We start from the raw sequence: 13335 nt of genomic DNA, 5'->3' as shown, positions 1-13335 counted from the left end.
GGTGAAATATTTAAATATGAATTTTTGAATATTGACTAAATTATTGCGTTTTTTACCCTTCCATTTTTCTTCCTTTCATCATCTCTCCATACACATGTCCAAGGAGCATTCTCTAAGAAACTACCATGAAAAATTATTGTACTCTTTCTGCTGATAAATAACTAATGTAGCTATTATTCAACTAGAGTACTGAGTAAGTGCTTTAGACTCAGTTCTCTGTTTCTTAGAAAATATAAGAAAATGTAGAAAGGTTTGTGACATATCTTACAGTTCTTTTTTTTTATGTCTCTCTTGTTTCCTTCATTTATAATGTTCTGAGCATTGCCATAAAATCTTCTGTATTTGTTTTTTTTTCATTTTTTTATTGAGCCATTCAAGTTTCTCTGCTCCTCTCCCTCTCTCTCCCTCCCCTTCTATGCTCCCTCATGACCCTAATTTTGTTAACATGTTAGTCATTATTCAGTTCTTAGTAACTGAGAAATAGATAACATTGCTTTTCAAAAAGCATTTGGTATCTATCTGTGGCCATGCTAATACACCATAAATCAATTATGAATTTTTAGTCCAGGTGGTAAAAAAAGAAAGGATGACCTGAATTTGTGGTGAGCTCATAAGCTTTGACATCACTTGATACTTTTAAAACTATATAAATATAGAAGTATAACAAAACCAGAAATATTTAAAATCTTAAAATTTGTAAAATTTGAAAAATATATTAAAAATAAAAATATTGCATTAAACATATCATTAATTGGAGTTCAACTAGTTATAATGAGCTTATAGCATGAACTTAAAATATATTGGCCAATTGCAATGAAATTACACATAATTCTATTTACAATTCTTCTAAATGTACTATATTTAGGGAAATAATAATAGGAAAAGATTAAGATAATTATGCAACAAAAATTATGATTAGAAAATTAAGTAACAAATTTACAAGAAAGTTTCCATAGGAAAGAAATCAAGATTTTCACATATTATATCATTTGTGAAAGTAATTCTCTTAATTTGGAAGATTTATATGTGCCTATTATGTGATATTAATATACTTTCCATAAGAAGGAAGCTTTATAGCTCGTGAAAAATAGAACATAATTAAAGGGAAATATCCCAGACAGACCTGAAGGATGCACACTTACAAAAATTATTGGCACCAATTAGATGGTTCAGAGCACATCTAGGTTTCCTTCTTTAGAAAGAAAACATGGAATAGTAGAAAAGTCCTTGTTGTTGACCAGAAAACCTGGACTCTACTCCTAGTCTTCTATTAATAATACCTTTCTACTTGGGTTATTTCTCTTTAGTTTTCTCATCTATTCTAAAAACTTTGAGACAAATAATAACTTTCTCACTGCTCAAAAATCATATAGTTCAAAACTGGGGTGAGTTGTTGGGTCTAGAGAGATGGGTACCTTTGTAAATTTCTTGTAGCTCAATTATTAGGACCTATAAGGGCTTGTTCTTTTGAACCCACTTTTAAAAAGCATGATATATTGTAATATTTAGAAAGTCACTTAGGGATTGCTGTATAATAGATTCTCCTTGAATCAGTAAGATAAAAAAGGTTCAGTGAGTGATCCTCTCTGAAAAGTTTGAATGTGGTCGAGAAAGTGCTGTGGTTTGTATGAGAATGGCCCCCATAGACTTATATATTTGAAAGCTTGATCCCCAGTTGGTAGAAGTGTTAGTGAGGGATTAGGAGGTTTGGCTTTGTTGGAGGAGGTGACTCAGTGGGAGTGGGCTTTGAGGTTTCAGAAAGTTATTCAGTTAGTGCTCTCTCTCTCTCTCTCTCTCTCTCTCTCTCTCTCTCTCTCTCTCTCTCTCTCTCTCTCTGCCTCAAGCTTGTGGATCAGATATAAGATCTCAGCTACTGTTCTAACACCATGCATGTTTGCTTGCTGCCATGCTCACTGCCAGGTGATCATGGCCTCACCTTCTGAAACCATGAGCTTTCAAATTAAATGCTTTGTTTTATAAGTTTTGTTGGTTATGGTGGCTTGTCACAACAATATATAAGTCATTAAAACAGGAAGAAACCGCCCCTCAATCCCTGGCTTCCCATGAAAATGTGTATATAATGTGTATATAAACACATACACGCATCCACAGATACATACCTCCCCACACACAAACATATGCACACACAAAAGATAAGCAATCTTCTTACTTCTACATAAGGAGTCAAGAGTCTAAAATCTTTCTGGTAAGTGGTTCCAATGAATTGATAATAGTATATTTGTTTCTCTTTGAAACCAAGCAGTTGTGTCTTCTTAAACCACTATTACCCACTTACCCCAACCCATACTTGCACTGGCCTTGTACTGATTAGATTGAAGTCTAAATTTGGCTAGTAGTTTCAAGTTTTTCTTCTTGGTAAGAGACTTAACTGTAGGATATTTCCATGCTGATTCTCTTTCGGTTTCTTAAAGTTCAGCAAGCTGTATGTTTCTTCTCTTTTGCTAGGTGGTCATTCAAGGTCAAGCATCTCTCTGTACCTTGAAATCAGCCGAGTGAATAACCCAATGACTTCAAACTCCAATGCTTTCAATCTGGCACCTTTCATGAGCATTGTGTTCACATTAAAGCATTCAAAATATATTTTCCTTCATCTACATATCACAGCAATAACATCCTGGGCACAGGACAGTGCCTAGGAGCAAATAACCACTTGGAGTTAATGATCTGAGGGGCAGCTGAAGGTCCATTGACTCTTCCTAGTCATTCCTTCATCCCTATAAAATGTCTATTCCTGAAGTGCCAAGCCTTCAATAATTTTTTCCGTCTCACATCAGATTAAGTAGTGGCTATAAATAATACTATTTAATACATAATAATGAGATATGGCAATGCAATAAAATACCAAATATTCAGGTACTATATAAAGATGGCTATCTGATCACACCAAAAGAAGGAGCAGTAAATGAAGTTCATAAATCATAATGTTTTAGAAGTGACTTTCACCTTGTTGATTTGAAATGAAATAGAAGAATTCATATAGTTTAAGGGAATAGTTCACTTTTTTATTCCTTATTTCACTGATGAATGACTCAATTTAAAAATAATTTTAAAATGCCACTGACATCTACATTAAATGGATTTTAAGTAGTATGTGTTCATTTTTCCCCACTTAGCACTAGATTCATTTTTTAAAAATATGTATAGCTGTAAAGTAATTACCAAATGCAACTCTACAACTGTTCTTGTCCAAAGACGGTATTTCATTTATTTATGTATTACTATGACACATATTAAGTTTCCATAATGTTGTGAGAATGGTGCTAAGTTCCAGTGAAATAAGAATCACCAAAGAGTAGATTCTATACTCAGAATCAAATGGTATATAATTGAGGGCATATATATATATATATATATATATATGTGTGTGTGTGTGTGTGTGTGTGTGTGTGTGTGTGTGTGTGTGTGTGTGTGTATAAACTATACCAAATAGTTATGTGTTATATAGATGTATGTTTTGGATATTACACATTATTCTTCCAATTGAAAGGATCATATATCAGTACCCACAAAGCAATAATATATGTGATTTAAAATAGCTCCACATTCAAAAAATTTTCAAGAGTCACATCTTATGTTAGGCAGAATTCCCTGCCAAAATTTATCTTTTAAACTGTAGAATTTATGACAATTGTTTGTCATTTGACAGGAAAAATTAAGATTGCATACAGAATTAAAGATTTTAAACAAATTACTATAAATTACATATGTTTTCTGGACTATTTGCCTGAAATCAATATAACTTGATGCTCCTTAAAAGTAGAAAAAGGTGACAGAATAGAGACATAGTGAGATTACATCATGGGAAGAACTTGATCTGATATTAGCACCTTTAAAAATGGAGGAAAGGGCCGGGCGGTGGTGGCACACACCTTTAATCCCAGCACTTGGGAGGCAGAGGCAGGTGGATCTCTGTGAGTTCGAGGCCAGCCTGGTCTACAAGAGCTAGTTCCAGGACAGGCACCAAAAACTACAGAGAAACCATGTCTCAAAAAAAATCAAAAAAAAAAAATAAAGGAAAGGACCAAGAAATATTGATCAGCCTCTAGAAACTGAAAGAGGCAAGGATTCATATTGTACTCTGAAGCCTCAAGGAAGAAATTCACCCTGCTGTTACCCTAATTTTAGCTTATCAAGAACCATTTAAGAGTTTTCACTGCAAGGACTCTAAGATAATTCTGTGTTCTTTCATATCACCACAATTTCACTAATTTATTAGACCACAGTGAAGTTCTTGAGAAAACTTGCAACTGTCTAGTTGCAATCCGATCATCATTGCTGATAGGCACAATTCATGTTACTTCTGAGATTTCTTGTCCAGTAATCATCTCCTACTCCTCACCCCAATCCCCAGATACCCTTTAGGGCAATCCTTCAGAGCTGCAGCTATGTGCTAGGTGAGGGAGAAGACATATCCCCACTCCTACACATCAGTTGAGAACATTCTTCCTATTTTCTTGTCCTATAATCCTCTCCTTTTATGTTTAGGGTACAAAGATTATAGTTCAATGAGAAGTAGTCACTTTTCTTAATCTTTCTGGGGACACCTACAGCAGTGTAAAGGGTGATGATACTACATTCCTAATATGTTTTTCTGGCATGAAATTTCTGAGAAGTAAAAGGTGGAGATATGAACATAATGTGGAAAAGTAGTCTTTTGGTTTTGGCCTGCAACTCACAACAAATACTCAGAAGTGAGTTTGTAGTCAAGGATCATTCCTGCTCATCCTGAACTCTGTCTTGCCCCATCCTCTTCTCTTCTTTCCCCCTTTGGAAAACTATTGGTAGTTTGAGTGTGTCAGCTTTAATAAAATACTGTTTGCAATACCTATTTTTATACCATATTTATTTTTGGTATACAGATTAAGTGGATATGTTTAGGGTTTAAGTATAAACAATAAACCAATTCTATCATATAATTCACTGTTTAACCTGGGAAGGTAGGTAAAAAGGAGTATCTCTAAGACTTGATCTCTTTAGCTCTATAATAGAGATAATAACTATGCATGAATAAATTACAAATGTGTGAAGTTTGTAGTGAAATACACATAGTATATAAAGCAATTTGCACAATTGTATAGCATATAAAATAGTATATTTCATGCTCAATGAATATTAGTTATTATTTATACTATTATTACTGATACATTAAGGAAACAAATTGGTGGCAATTTAGTCTGGAGGGGAAATCAGCAGAAGTTGATTAGAAAGCACTGGGAAGTCTTTACAAATGAGATAATGCTGGCAATAGTTGATCTGTAAACATGGATGGTAGAATATTCAATGGTAATCTAATATTATAAGAACATAATGGTAGGGATGAAAAGATGCTTCAGCAAATAATTGACCCCCCCCCAAAATGCCACCTCATGGTCTTTTTAAAAAAAACTGCAATAATTGTATATAACTAATGCTTAAAGTAAAATATGGGCACTAGGCAATGTAAAGATTTTTGCTTTAGACAGTTATACAGGGACATGTATAGCAGGTGTCTTATTAAGGGACTCCTAATTTTGCTAAGAGGCAAATGTTCTAATGTTTATGAAATTTGAAAATTTGTTTATTAATATTGATCTTTTGTCTTGCAATAATGTAGTCTTTAAAAAAACGCCTGTCTGGGAACATAATTTAAAATTCACTACCATAGATAAGAAGAAACTAGGGAGAGAATATAGTAATCACTTTCAGAACATAGACTTCACCCTTCTGGTAGTATAACGTAGAGAAGTCAAAACTGGAGAGTAGAAAACCTGTCAGAAGACTATTTCCATAACAAGAAAAAAGAAATGTTAATGACAAGAATGAAATTAGCCATGGGGATAATGCCAGAGGGATGTACTTTATCATTGGTTTTCTAGAATAAGTGTACACTACAATTAGTTGGAAGGCTTGTGATGACAAAATTTTCTGATCCACACTTCTGAGTTTCTACATAACTTAAGGTAATGGCTAAGATTTTCTTATTCCTAACATGTTCTCAGGGAATACTAATGGCACAGACCCATGGAACGCACTTTAAAGATCGTGAGCTTTTAAATATGCTATGTGGAACTGACCAGCATGGGTTACTATCGATAGATACAGGTTTAAAAAGAAAGGCTTAGAAGACCTAATAGAGGATGGATATGTCAAGTCTTTCTAAAAGACAGTTTAGTCATAAATTAAAGAAAAATGATTCATATCATTTGTAAGGAAGGGACAGCTGAAAATCTTTAAACAAGATTTATGATCAGGTTATATTCTACCTTCACAGACAATTTTACCTTGTATTTTGTGCTGGCTTCTACTACTACAACATAACTTGTATTATCTGTGTTGATACTATTCAAAGGCAAGGCAGGAGACTGCAGATTTGGTGAACATGAGGGGGATAGATAATGGGCCCCATTTTATATCTGTTGAATTTGGGGAACCAGAGAAACATTTAAGTGAGAGAACCTGAAGAGAAAAATTTGGCTTTAGAATATAATTTAAAATAAACTTATCCCCTCATGCTAGTTTGGTCATAAACTTCTTACACAAAACCAAAAAGACCACATGGAGGTGGGACAAGAGTTCTCCTAGCCACATCCCTATGTAAAGTTGTTGTTATTACTTTAGCTGCTTACTTTCTGAATCCTTTGTTATACAGGATACGTGCATACTCATCACTAACAAGTGGCATTCTGTAAGTATATTCAACTAATATTGTATGTGTGTGTGCATGCACAAGCACTTGTGTGTGTGTGTGTGTGACTAATGTAGTCAGATTGCGCTATAATCTAGTTACTTTCTACACATGTACAGGCAAACCCAAAAGGTTTTCTGAATGCTAAATTTGCTCATAGGCAACAATTGTCTTTAATGGCATAGATCAGCAAATCCATTGCATGTTCACTTTTAAGTTCCCCATGAACACTCATATGACCTAGCTTTCTCTACATTACTGTTTAAAAAAAAAGAAAAATCATTGGATAGCAGAATATCCATGATGTTAAGGAGAGAGTAAGGAAGTTCCATATAACTTGTCCATTTCTTTTTTCTTTTTCTATTATGGCTTATTTTAGTACTTGTCATTTTATTTCATAACCTACAAACTGTCTCTTCAAGGTTGAAGGTAGTTTGAGAGGGACCTGTCTTTTTTATTTTTTTGATATTTATTTTGCTCTACATTAGGTTGTTTCCTAATTTTCTGAGAAATTGCCACACTGACATCCAAAGGGTCTGTACTAGCTTGCACTCCCACCAGCAAGGCAGAAGTGTTCCCTTTATCCCACAGCCTCTCCTGCATAAGTTGCCATCAGTGTTTTTGGCCTTGGCCATTCTTACATGTGTAAGAGGGAATCTCAGAGTTGTTTTGATTTGCATTTCTCTGATGACTAAGGATGTAGAACATTTCCTTAAGTATCTTTCAGCCATTTTAGGTTCCTCTGTTGAGTGTTCTCTGTTTCGGTCTGTACTCCACTTTTTTTTTCCTGGATTATTTCTTCCTTTGGTGATCAATTTCTTGAGTTCTTGGTATATTTTGGAGATCAGTCCTTTGTCTGATGTGGGATTAGTGAAGATCTTTTCCCATTTTTTGGCTGTCGTTTTGTCTTGTTGACCATATCCTTAGCTTTACAGAAACTTTTCAGTTTTAGGAGGTCACATTTATTAATTGTTTCTCTCAGTGTCTGGGCTACTGGGGTTATATTTAGGAAGTGTTCTCCTGTGCCAATGTGTTCAAGTGTACTTCACACGTTTTTTTCTGTAAAGTTCAGTGTGGCTGGCTTTATGTTGAGGTCTTTGATCAATTTGGACTTGAATTTTGGGCATGGTGATAGATATGACTCTATTTTCATTCTTCTACATGTTGATATCCAGTTCTGCCAGTATCATTTGTTAAATATGCTTTCTTTTTTCCATTTGATATTTGTTGCTTCTTTGTCCAATAACAGGTGTTCGAAGGTGTGAGGATTAATATTTGAGTCTTTGATTCAGTTCCATTGGTCTTCCTGTCTGTTCTTATGCCAATACCAGGCTGTTTTCACTACTGTAGCTCTGTAGTAGAGTTTAAAATCAGGGATTGTGATGCCTCCAGAAGTTCTTTCATTGTACTGGATTGTTTTGGCTATCCTGGGTTTTTTGCTTCTCCATATGAAGTTGAGTACCAGTCTTTTGAGGTATGTGAAGAGTTTTGTGGAATTTTGATGGGTATTACATTGAATCTGTAGATTGCTTTTGGTAAAATTGCCATTTTTACTATGTTAATTCTACCTACTCTATAGCAAAGGAGATCTTTCCACTTTCTGGTGTCTTCTTCAATTTCTTTCTTTAAGAATTTAAAGTTCTTGTCATACAAGTCTTCCATTTGTTTGGTTGAAGTTACTCCAAGGTATCTTATTCTATTTGTGGCTATTATGAAGGGTGATGTTTCTTTAATTTCTTCTCAGCCCCTTTATCATCTGTGTATAGGAGGGCTACTGATTTGTTTGAGTTAATCTTTTATCCTGGTGAGAGGTACCTGTCTTAAAGCAGGTAGAACACCTAAGTGTTAAACAAATGTTTAAATTAATGAAATTGATTTTGTTGCAAAGGGGAGTTGTTATTGGTAAATCAATTGTTCAGGCATTATTGTCTTGCATGTATGTATGGACATGCGCACTCTGACATACTATATGCTTCAATTCTATTTTAGTTCCTTGAATCGATAAAATCTTCTCAATGTGGAGGGCAGAATTATGAAATGACTACTAATTACAACCTTTCTTTATAAAAACTTTAATGAAAATATAGAATGAACTATGCAATTTCTTTTGAGACTAATTATGTATTTGTAATTTGTGCATAGGCTAGAGAATTGTCTCCTTTTGTACACAAAGCTCATAATGAACCTAACTTGTAGATTGAATTTAGTTTGTTGTAACAGTTATGCCCTTTCAAGGAAAATAGGAATATAACTCAGTTCGTATTTTTCTAGCCCAGAAAACAAAATGGTATAAAGAAAGAAACACTGGAAGAGCAACTACAAGATTAAATACAAAGTTTTCAGGATTTGGTAAATTCCTACAGATAAATCTAAACCATAATCTGAAAGCAATGCATGTTTACTGACAGTATGCTTAAGTAATGGGGTGAGAGTTGATGGAGATGAAGCTTAGGTTTCTAGAAAACCTCTCTGAGCAGAAGTTCTCCCATGAAACTATTATTATTTCACCTACCTGATATTGCTAATCTGACAGATGAATACAACAATGTGCCTTTACAATAAAGACTAACTGTTTCATAGTTCTCCATCTTACAGTAACAAACTTAAAACGATTATTTCACTGTCCTAAAGCACTTCCAATAAATATTGAGAATTGAAGTATTTTCCCTTTAAAAAGAGAGAAAACTAATGACAGAAATTCTAAAATAGGTACAAAAAAGAAATCTAAGACTATAACATGTGACACATAATCTGCAGAAGTGATGGCATTTTCTATAGAATAGGTGTTCAATTAGTGGGCAAATAGCATCCTGTTTTCACTAGGGATTTGACTGATTTCAAACTAAACAATATAACTTGGATAATTAAATGATGTTTTCTGAAAACATATCAGCAACTTATTTTTGTTCCAGATTCATTTGTATATTTGCATATATATTTTAATTTAAAAAAATGCATTTTAAATGATACAGCTGGCTAGATCTTTAGAATGTAAATGATATAAACTATTTCAATCTTTTCAATATAAGCTAATATATGTCACACACATTTCCACCGTCCTTAATTTTATCCAATTTTGTAACTTTCATTGTTAAAAAGAACCTTGATTGATGCTGCAATATTTTTACTAAGCTTACAACAACATTCTGTAGCATGTGTCATTATGTCATCTGTTCTTCCTAATTTGTACCAAGATTATAGTTTTAATCCTAAGAGTGCATGAAGTTAATGTTAATTTCACTGCTGACAGTAGTTAGAAGAGGTGGAAGAAAGAGCTGAAAGAAGATCCTTTGGTAATTCTAAGAAAGGATGATTTTCAGCTAAATACATCCTTTGTAAGTCATTTTGTCATTTCATAAACATGCAATGATTATTCCTTCAGACAGATGAAATATTCATTAGAAAGAGAAGTGAGAAAATCATAGTACTATTAAAGAACAACAAAGGAGTGGGAGGCCTGTCAAGAATACTCTGACCCTAGAAAAAGGAATCAGAGCGCCATAAAGAGGGACCATAGAATGAAAACTCTTTTAAAGGTTATTTCCATAAAGTCTGAGGAAATCTTGACTTCCATTAAAATTTTTGTCCCTGAGAGCCGGAACTGTAAGTATGGTATCTGCTTTGTCTGCAGAAAAAAAAAAGCGATCTTGACTTAATCATTATCCTGGGAGCTGAACATCTTTCTATATTTGAATAAAAATGCCTCCTTCACCACTGATGGGAACACCAAGTTCCATGTATCAGTAATTTATGTAGAGATTACTATCAGGACTAACTTATAAATGAATGGTCAGTTTAAAAAATAATACTATTTGCTAATGTATCTAGTATCAGAAGAAGTATGTTATGCTTCCATGTTCTAGAAATCTATGAAGTAAGCATTGGCCAATTAAAAATTTTACTTTGTCTTCTATGTACGGTGAAACTTTATGGCCCATCATGTTTTAAAAAAAATCATTTTCCAATTTTATTTTTTTTTACTTCTTCCCCTTCCACCTTATACAGTTTTACACCTTACTCATTAATATCTTTATAAAACTTGCTGTGTTACTTTGTTCATGGCAGAGATTCAGTGTATTTTGGTTTTGTTGTTTATTGAAACACAGTTATGCTTTCAAGTTAGAAAGACGAAGTCACTTTTAAAGCATATGTTTTTAAGTACAGCTTTTCTTCTGTGTGTCTATTTTCTCTTTGGGAAGTTGCTGCATATTTTTGGGAAAGAGGAGCTGGAGCGATGATTCAGTAGTTAAGAGCACTTGTTCTGGTAGAAGACCCAGGTTTAGATGCAAGCACTCAAATGGTAACACAAAACCACCTGTAACTTTAGCCCTGTAGTTTCTGACATTTTCTTATGACCCCTATGGGCACTGCACACATGTGGTTCAAACTAAAACAGCAAACAATCATACAAAGATAAAGTAAAGATGAGCAGTCAGGGTTCCCTGTCCTGTGGGAAGTCCAGGTCCTCACCCCTCCATCCAGGTCTAGGAAGGTGAGCATCCAAACAGACCAGGCTCCCACAAAGTCAATCCATGCAGTAGAATCAAAACCCAGTGCCATTGTCCTTGGCTTCTCAGTCTGCCTTCATTGCCAGCCACATTCAGAGCGTCTGGTTTGATCACATGCTCCATCACTCCCAGTCCAGCTTGCCTTGGTGAGCTCCCATTAGATCAGTCGCATCATCTTCGTGGGTGGACGCACCACTCGTGGTCCTGACTTCCTTGCTCATGTTCTCCCTCCTTCTGCTCCTCATTTGGACCTTGGGTGCTCAGTCCAGTTCTCCAATGTGGGTCTCTGTCTCTATCTCCATCCATCGCCAGATGAAGATTCTATGGTGATATGCAAGGACTAGAGAGGGAGGGGGAGGTGGAGAATGGGAGGGAAAATGGAGGCGGGGAGGAGGTGGAAATTTTTAATAAATAAATAAGTAAATAAATAAAATAAAGTAAAGATGACTAAATCTTTAACAAACAAAAGGAAAGGAATGAAACTGGTACATTTTTACTGTTTTAGATGGACAATCAGAATGTTTTACATAACAAAATGCTCCATGGAGGTGGTATTCATATATGCATTCTTTCTAATGACTAGTTAATGGATAGAAGAGCATCTCACATTTGTAGGTATGTTGACAGAGGTTTTAGTCCCGCCCAATCCCACAGCTGTTCAGTCTCAAAGAAACACACAGACGTTTACACTAATTCATTAGCTATAAACTGGTTGGCCTATTAGTTCAGGATTCTTATTAACTCTTATATCTTACATGAACCCAAAATTCTTGTGTGTGTTAGCCACGTGGCTTGGTACCTTTTATCAGTGAAGCATTCTTTTCTTGCTTCCTCTTTGTCTGGGTGACAACTGCAGAATGAGCCTTTCCTCTTCCCAGAGTTCTCCAAGTCTAGCTGCCCCAGCTATATTTCCTGCCTGGCTACTGGCCAATCAGTGTTTTATTAAATCAATACAAGTGACAAAACTTTAGAGGATACTAGACCATTGTCCCACAGCATAGGTATTAGGTAAAAACATATTAACTACATTAAAGAATGAATTTCAAAGACAGAACTATGACAACTGAACGAGGATAATAAAAATCTCATATTGACTTGCCTTATTTACTTCAATATATTAGACTGTGCTGACCATGCTGAGATTTTCCCACAGTCATATATTTAAGGTAATAATTGAATATCTAATTGCAGTTTATGCCCATGATAAATTATATTTATTGTTGGACAGCATGGCTGGATTCTGCTAGGAATACTACAAATTATATTTCTAGGGTGAAACGTGTTTGCAGATCTGTTCGTAAAATGTGGAATATTATCAAATTACTTCAAATGCCATGTTTGAGATGAGCTTAGGCTGCTTTCTTTGGGCTTGACATGCTTCACTCTGTCATCATGTCCTTAGAGATACTGAAAATTAAATGGGATACTTAAATAATTGAATTTATAAGTTTGCTTATAGCTATGTGGTTTATCATGTCGGATGTCAGTACTCTGAGTTTCTAGCAGCTCAGATGTTGCTTGAACATAAATTAAAGCTGGTGCTGTGTATCAAGAATCAGCATGCAAAATAGAAAGAAATCACTGTAATTGGTGACGAGAAATGTGGTTTATGAAACTATTAGATAATATAGAGGAGAAAATGTGTCTAATTCATTCATAAAATAAGATAGCTTAAATTTCTTGGAAAATACTGCTCCTTGTATGTATGATGACGTAACTCAAATTTCTGGAACTGGAAGTCTATAATAGATATGTTATTCTGGTTTCACGCCTTCTTTTCCTCAGAAGACATTTTTTCCTTGTTGTTTTTCATATGCAATAGTCCTGGTCGTGGTTTTATGATTATAGCATCAACATTTCCAGTTTCTGGTTTAAAAAAAAAAAACTGGTCTAGACAATGTTTTAACAGGGCGTTTTTTCTAGTGAGAAATTATGCATCTGAGCTCATCTTCCCTGACATAAATGGAAAACAAACAACAGCTTCTATGTAATTTAAGCAAGGTTGTGGGAGACGACTCAAAAAGATAAAAACAAAGCAGAATCACTCCCAGCGCTGCACACATCCACAGTGGGACCTAGGGTAAGTCAGCTGCTATGTCTGGGTTTGTTTCTCATATAAGGTGAGGAATCTAGGATGATCAC

The 13335-nt window shown here is 34.8% G+C and overlaps 1 protein-coding gene across 1 annotated transcript in view; it reads left to right on the top strand.

Annotated features, from left to right (window-relative positions):
* Positions 1-13335, top strand: part of Tenm1 (teneurin transmembrane protein 1) — an 819764-nt gene that overhangs the window by 16964 nt on the left and 789465 nt on the right. The gene's annotated exons all lie outside the window — the stretch shown is intronic.

This window comes from Myodes glareolus, chromosome X, assembly GCF_982192425.1.
Source record: "Myodes glareolus chromosome X, mMyoGla1.1, whole genome shotgun sequence".
Lineage (NCBI taxonomy): Eukaryota > Metazoa > Chordata > Mammalia > Rodentia > Cricetidae > Myodes > Myodes glareolus.
Note: the sequence above shows the minus strand (reverse complement) of the source record. Positions and strands in the feature narration are given on the sequence as shown.